Source organism: Rattus rattus, chromosome X, assembly GCF_011064425.1.
Source record: "Rattus rattus isolate New Zealand chromosome X, Rrattus_CSIRO_v1, whole genome shotgun sequence".
Lineage (NCBI taxonomy): Eukaryota > Metazoa > Chordata > Mammalia > Rodentia > Muridae > Rattus > Rattus rattus.
Genome location: NC_046172.1, coordinates 61,973,640 through 61,980,178, shown reverse-complemented (window position 1 = coordinate 61,980,178; position 6,539 = coordinate 61,973,640). Strand labels below are relative to the sequence as shown.

The 6,539-nt window shown below is 41.6% G+C and overlaps 1 pseudogene; it reads left to right on the top strand.

The window, feature by feature from the left end:
* The first annotated feature begins 2,656 nt into the window (after positions 1-2,656).
* Positions 2,657-3,193, top strand: LOC116887939 (annotated as a pseudogene).
* The last annotated feature ends 3,346 nt before the right edge of the window (positions 3,194-6,539 follow it).

Genomic DNA, 6,539 nt, shown 5'->3' with positions numbered 1-6,539 from the left:
TTTCTCTAACTCCTCCATTGGGGTCTCAGTTCTCAGTCAAATGCCTGGCTAGGAGCATTCACCTCTGTACCTGTCAGGCTCTGGCAGAGCATCTCAGCAGACAGTTATATCATGCTCCTGTCAGCATGTACTTCTTGGTATCCACAATATTGTCTGGGTTTGGTGATTGTATATGGCATGGATTCCTAGGTAGGGCAGTCTCTGGATGGCCTTTCCTTCAGTCTCTGCTCCACACTGTGTCTCCATATTTCCTCCTGTGAGTATTTTGTTCCCTCTTCTAAGGACTGAAGCATCCATCCACACTTTGGTCTTCCTTCTTCTTGAGCTTCATGTGGTCTGTAAATTGTATCTTGGGTGTTCAGAGCTTTTGGGCTAATACCTACTTATCAGTGAGTGTATACCTTTGTGTTATTTTGTGACTGGGTTATCTCACTCAGGGTGATATTTTCTACTTCCATCTATTTGCCTAAGAATTTCATGAAATCATTAGATTTTTATAGCTGAGTAGTATTCCATTGTGTAGATGTACCATATTTTCTGAATCCATTCCACTGTTGAAGACATCTAGGTTCTTTCCAACTTCTGGCTATTATAAATAAGGCTGCTAAGAACATAGTAGAGCATGTGTCCTGGTTATATGCCAGACTGATTTCCAGAGTCATTACTCCAACAATGGAGGAGTATTCCTCTTTCTTCACTTCCTCTCCAGCATTTGCTATCACCTGAGATTTTGATTTTAGCCATTTTGACTGGTGTGAGGTGGAATCTCAGGGTTGTTTTGATTTGCATTTCCCTGATAACTAAAGATGTTGACAATTCTTTAGGTGCTTTTTGGCCATTCGATAATCCTCAGCTGAGAATGTTTTGTTTAGCTCTGTATCCCATTTTTAATAGGGTTATTTGGCTCTCTGGAGTCTAACTTCTTGAGTTCTTTGTATATTTTGGATATTAGCTCTCTATCAGATGTAGGATTGATAAAGATCTTTTCCCAATCTGTCGGTTGCTGTTTTGGCTTACTGACACTGTCCTTTGCCTTACAGAAGCTTTGTCATTTTAGGAGGTCCATTTTGTCTTTTGTTTATCTTGGATCCTAAGCCATTGGTGTTCTGTTCAGGAATTTTCCCCTCTGCCCAGGTGTTTGAGGCTCTTCCCCATTTTCTCTTTTGTTAGTTTCAGCTTATCTGGTTTTATGTGGAGGTCCTTCATTCACTTGGACTTGAGTTTGTACAAGGAGATAAGAATGGATCAATTTGCATTCTTCTACATGCTGACCTATAGTAGAATCAGCACCATTTATTGAAAATGTTGTCTTTTTTCCACTGGATAGTTTTAGCTCCTTTTTCAGAGATCAAGTGACCATATGTGTGTAGGTTTACTTATGGGTTTTCAATTCGATTCCATTGATCTACCTGCCTTTCTCTATACCAATACCATACAGTTTTAATAACTATTGCTCTGTAATGCAGTTTGAGGTTAGGGTTGGTGATTCCACAAGGTGTTCTTTTATTGTTGAGAATAGTTTTTGCTACTGTGGGTTTTTTGTTATTCTAAATGAATTTGCACATTGCTCTTTCTAACTCTAGGAAGAACTGATTTGGAATTTTGATGGGGATTGCATTGAATCCGTTGATTGCTTTTGACAAGATGGCCATTTTTGTTATATTAATCCTTCCAGTCCATGAGCATGGGAGATCTTTCCATCTTCTGAGACCTTTTTCTTTATTTCTTCTTTCAGAGACATGAAGTTCTTGTCATACAAATCTTTCACTTGCTTGGTTTGAGTCACACCAAGCTATTTTATATTATTTGTGACTATTGTGAAGGGTGTCATTTTCGTAATTTCTTTCTCAGCCTGTTTATCCTTTGAGTAGAGGAAGGCTACTGGTTTGTTTCGGTTAATTTTATATCCACACACAGTACAATAACTAAAACTATCTGATTACCATTTTAACTACAGAGCATTTTAACTAGTTTTTGTTGTAAGAATGCTCAAATGATTTATTCTTATAAATAATCAACTGTATCAAATATTTCTTTATGTATAATAGATCTCTTAAAATTATCATTTCCCTTTTCCTTTAAATTTAGGACTTTTGTACTGAGAGTTAGTTTATCCATGATCTCTAATTTTCCATAGTGGTTTACTTTGCACTGCCACCAATGCCGTCCTTCCTTTACATATTTCTTTGTAATTGTGTGTGTGTGTGTGTGTGTGTGTGTGTGTGTGTGTGTGTAGTCTTTTTAGTCTGTTTTCTTTGATGATTAATGTTATTTGCTATTTTTAAAATATCTTCTTCTTTTGAGGAATGCCTATTTCAATTTCTTTGCCCAATTTAATCCAGTTATTTGTTTTCTTACTCTTATATCATTCTTACATATTTGAATATTGTCTTGATCAATTCCATTGAGATTTCTAAATATTCTGAAAGCATTATAATTTCAGGGTTTTATTTTAAAATGGTTCATAATGTTTTGAGTTTATGTTACAGAAAACATATGAAATAAAGTACAATATTTTTTCTTGTACCCATAATTATCCAGTTTTTCTTGAATCATTTGGGAAGCGACTATCTTTTATTACTATGTACTTTTGATAAGTTTGTCAAAAATCCATTGCTTATATAGACATTACTTATAAAGATCTGGACTTACCATCATGAGTCCTGACCTCTGCATCCTTCTTGCTATTGGCTTTTGGTTGTCTTGCTTCACCATTTCTCTGGGGAAGGTCTTCTTCATGTCTGGTCTAGGTTACTGTGGCTCCAACATCATGAACCACTTCTTCTGTGATGTGTCCCTGCTACTCAACCTTGCTTGTTCTGACAAATCAGTTTCAGAGGTCATGGACTTTCTCCAGGTGCTGCTCATCTTGTTAGGGGCACTGTTCTTTACTGTCTTCTCCTACACAGCCATCCTCAACACGGTGCTACACATGTACTCCACTGGTGGCCAGCAGAAGGCCTTCTCCACCTGGGCCTTGCACCTGGCCATTGTGGTCATGTTCTACTAAGCTTTTCTTCATCTACACCCAGTCCTGTGCCATCTACTCCTTCAACTACAACAAGTTTGTGTCCATTGTCATCACAGTTCTCACACCCTTAATTAATTCCATCATCTACTGCCTTTGGAGCCAGGAGGTCAAGCAGATGCTATGTAAAGTACTGTAGCCCAGGTACTAGGAGTCTCCTTCTAGGAGGAACCATGCTTCCCCAACCTTGAACTTGCTTACCAGTTCACCAGGCCCGAGTTGGATGAACAGACAGATTGGCACACCCTCAAAACAGACCATAAACACTGCTTATGGCTACACAGCCAACTGCCACATCATGGCTCCCAGATCCAAGGCCAGGACCCTCTCAGGAGCCCTTGTTGAACTCATGTAAAGGCTGTGCTCATGGGAGAGTTCTTTCCAACCAACTATATTCAACCTATAGCTGCAGCTCTTCTTACGGAGGGGCACAGAGAAGACCATATCTTACAGAGATGTCTGCACACACAGATATTCTAGCTCTGTATTCATGCAGAAGCTCAATGATCACCTACAACACTGTCATCCCCTTCCCCCCAACTCAATTTTAGTGGCTTCTGGTGCGATGTTTGTTTGTGCAGTTATAGCGGTTAGTAAGAGAAGGGACAAATGGCTTGGGAAAAGAAGATGAGGTAAGTATAGCTGTAAAGACTGAGAACACTGCTAAACAGAGGCAGCCTCTCAGCCCCCTGATAGACACCAATCAGCTCTGTCAGGAGACTGTGGAGTAAAAAATAAATCCAGGATAAGAAAGGGATCTGGGTCCCATACCTCTAGACACTAATAAAAGTTTGGAGTAGGAAGGGGTGACCTCCAACAGAGGTTCTACTTCAGGGACCTTCAGACCAGTTCCTAGAGCCTGCAGCTAAAAGACCACATATCACACAGCCTTGAAACTGCTGAGCTGCCTGCTATGGTGCAGGTGTCTTCAGAAAACCCTTACCCCTACCAGTTTCTAGTCATTAGTGTTCTTGCTAATTAGAGGCCTGGCTCAAGCGACTGGCCAGAGATCCAGCACCATTTGAAGAGTCCTTGATCTTCTCTTCTTAAGGGCTAGGGACAGTGCGAACTCCAGACCATGTCTGACCTATAGGTCCTGATTTCCATCAAATGTGCAAGGACTCCAGGTGATGTGTACATTTTAATTCATCATGTTTCTACAGGGAACTCCAGGGAGGTTGAGAACACATGCCCTTAGCCTAGCTGTATGTGGGCCAGGAATTGTTTGGCATCGTGTGTGTGTGTGTGTGTGTGTGTGTGTGTGTGTGTGTGTGTGTGTGTGTGTGTGTGTGTGTTTGATTCCCACTAGTGCTGGCAAAGTCATAGAAACCTAGAAGGTCTGCCTGAAGTATAGAAACTTGGGTGCCCTCTGTGTCACTCTCAAGACCATTATAAAACACACAAAGCCTCAGTTGACATTTAGGCACTGTGCTTTACTGTATAGAATAGGCATCATGATGAATAGCAACCAACTCAAAGCTTGCAAGCCATGGACCTTGTCCTGGAACATGGTTGTGAGTATGTGAGGATAGCGTCTTCCAATCTTCCTGGATTGTCTAGGGAGGTGGTCTCAACTGCCCTGGAGGGAATACATGGCCTATAGTCCAGGCCCTGTTTGTCTACAAAGGAAATTTGAACAAGAGAAGGAGAGAGGAGCAAAGCCAGGCAAATTAGGAGCTCTAAGCAAACATTGACCCAAAATGCTTTGTGCTCCACAAAATGGCTAGTGAAAGACCCATCTCTGTATTTGCAATAGAGAGGTCATAGGTCTGTCCCTACAAATCCAGGCACAGAGAGCTTGCCTTACCAACTGAAAAAAGTTCAGGCATGCAAGGATAGATGCCTCTAGATCAAAATTCACAAGCATGCCCTCTCCAATACATACTAACTAGTGCTTTAAACATGCAGAATGGAAACTAGCTTGCTGATTCATCATGTCATTAGTAAAGTATATGAAATATCAGCCCCAACCCCACAGAGACCAGAGACTCATGCAGCCCACAGTTCAGCTCCAACGCTGAAAGCATGGGTCTGGTGTCGGCATTCAACAGGATTGGCTAAGTGCCAGGACACTGTTTGGGACATGTTATCATGGATGGACAGGGACTTGTGCAGCAGGACAACTGTATAGAGGCCAACAGGTCCGTGAAGGTGAGAAGTCCAGCCACAGAGCCAAAATGCCTAGGGTGCAAGCTGACCATAGTCTTTGGGTTCCCAAGGGATGATCTAACATCTCCCTGTATACAGCCACCAAAACACTCTGAGAAAAGCAGGGACATTGTTCAGTTTTTATTGTATAAAAACTCTGTAAGGAAAGGATAGAAGAGGAGACAGGAGGAGGGGAGGGAAGAGAAGGCAAGGGATAAGATAGGGAGGGAGTATGAAAGGAAGACAGAACTGAAGACTGTCTGAGAGAAGACACAAAATCAGCACCATTTAGCATTAGTTAACTATTGAGAGGGAACAAAAAATAAAATCTATGACCCAAGCATGGTTATCTATACTTTAATCCCAGCATCCAGGAAGCAGCAGCAGATAGAACTCTCTAAGTTGGAGGCCAGACTGATCTACAAAGTGATTTCCTGGCCAGCTAGGGCTACACAATGAGACCCTGTCTCAACAACAACAAAGAATAAAGTTCTATGAATGCATATCAAGTACAAGGAAAGTGACTCAGTGAGGACTGTGGGAGCCTGGTTGGGGAGATGGTATTGGGAGCCTTGGTTGGGGAGATGGTGATGGAAGTCCTGAAAAATGGATCTTGATCTAGTATTCTGTTCCATGAATCTATGTACCTCTTTATATGGGTTTTGGGTTTTCTATAGCTACTGAAAATATGTGAAAATTTGCCTTCGTGGAGTTTGAGCAAGGTAGTGTATCATAATTTTTATTTCTTTGTACAGAATAACTTTTGCATCCCAGGTATACCTCCTACTGATCATCCCAACATGCTGTTGAATGTAATTGGTATTATTTTAGTGAAGCTTTTTGCTACTATGTACATCATTAATAATGACCTATTTTTTTTTATTAACTTGAGTATTTCTTATATACATTTCGAAGTGTTATTCCTTTCCCGGTTTCCGCAAACATTCCCTCCCCTCCCCTTCCTTATGGGTGTTCCCCTCCCAACCCTCCCCATTGCCGCCTCCCCAACAGTCTAGTTCACTGTGGGTTCAGTCTAGCAGGACCCAGGGCTTCCCCTTCCACTGGTGTTTTATAGGATATTAATTGCTACCTATGAGGTCAGAGTCCAGGGTCAGTCCATGTATAGTCTTTAGGTAGTGGCTTAGTCCCTGGAAGCTCAGGTTGCTTGGCATTGTTGTACATATGGGGTCTCGAGCCCCTTCAAGCTCTTCCAGTTCTTTCTCTGATTCCTTCAACGGGGCTCCTATTCTCAGTTCAGTGGTTTGCTGCTGGCATTCACCTCTGTAATTGCTGTATTCTGGCTGTGTCTCTCAGGAGCGATCTACATACGGCTCCTGTTGGTCTCCACTTCTTTGCTTCATCC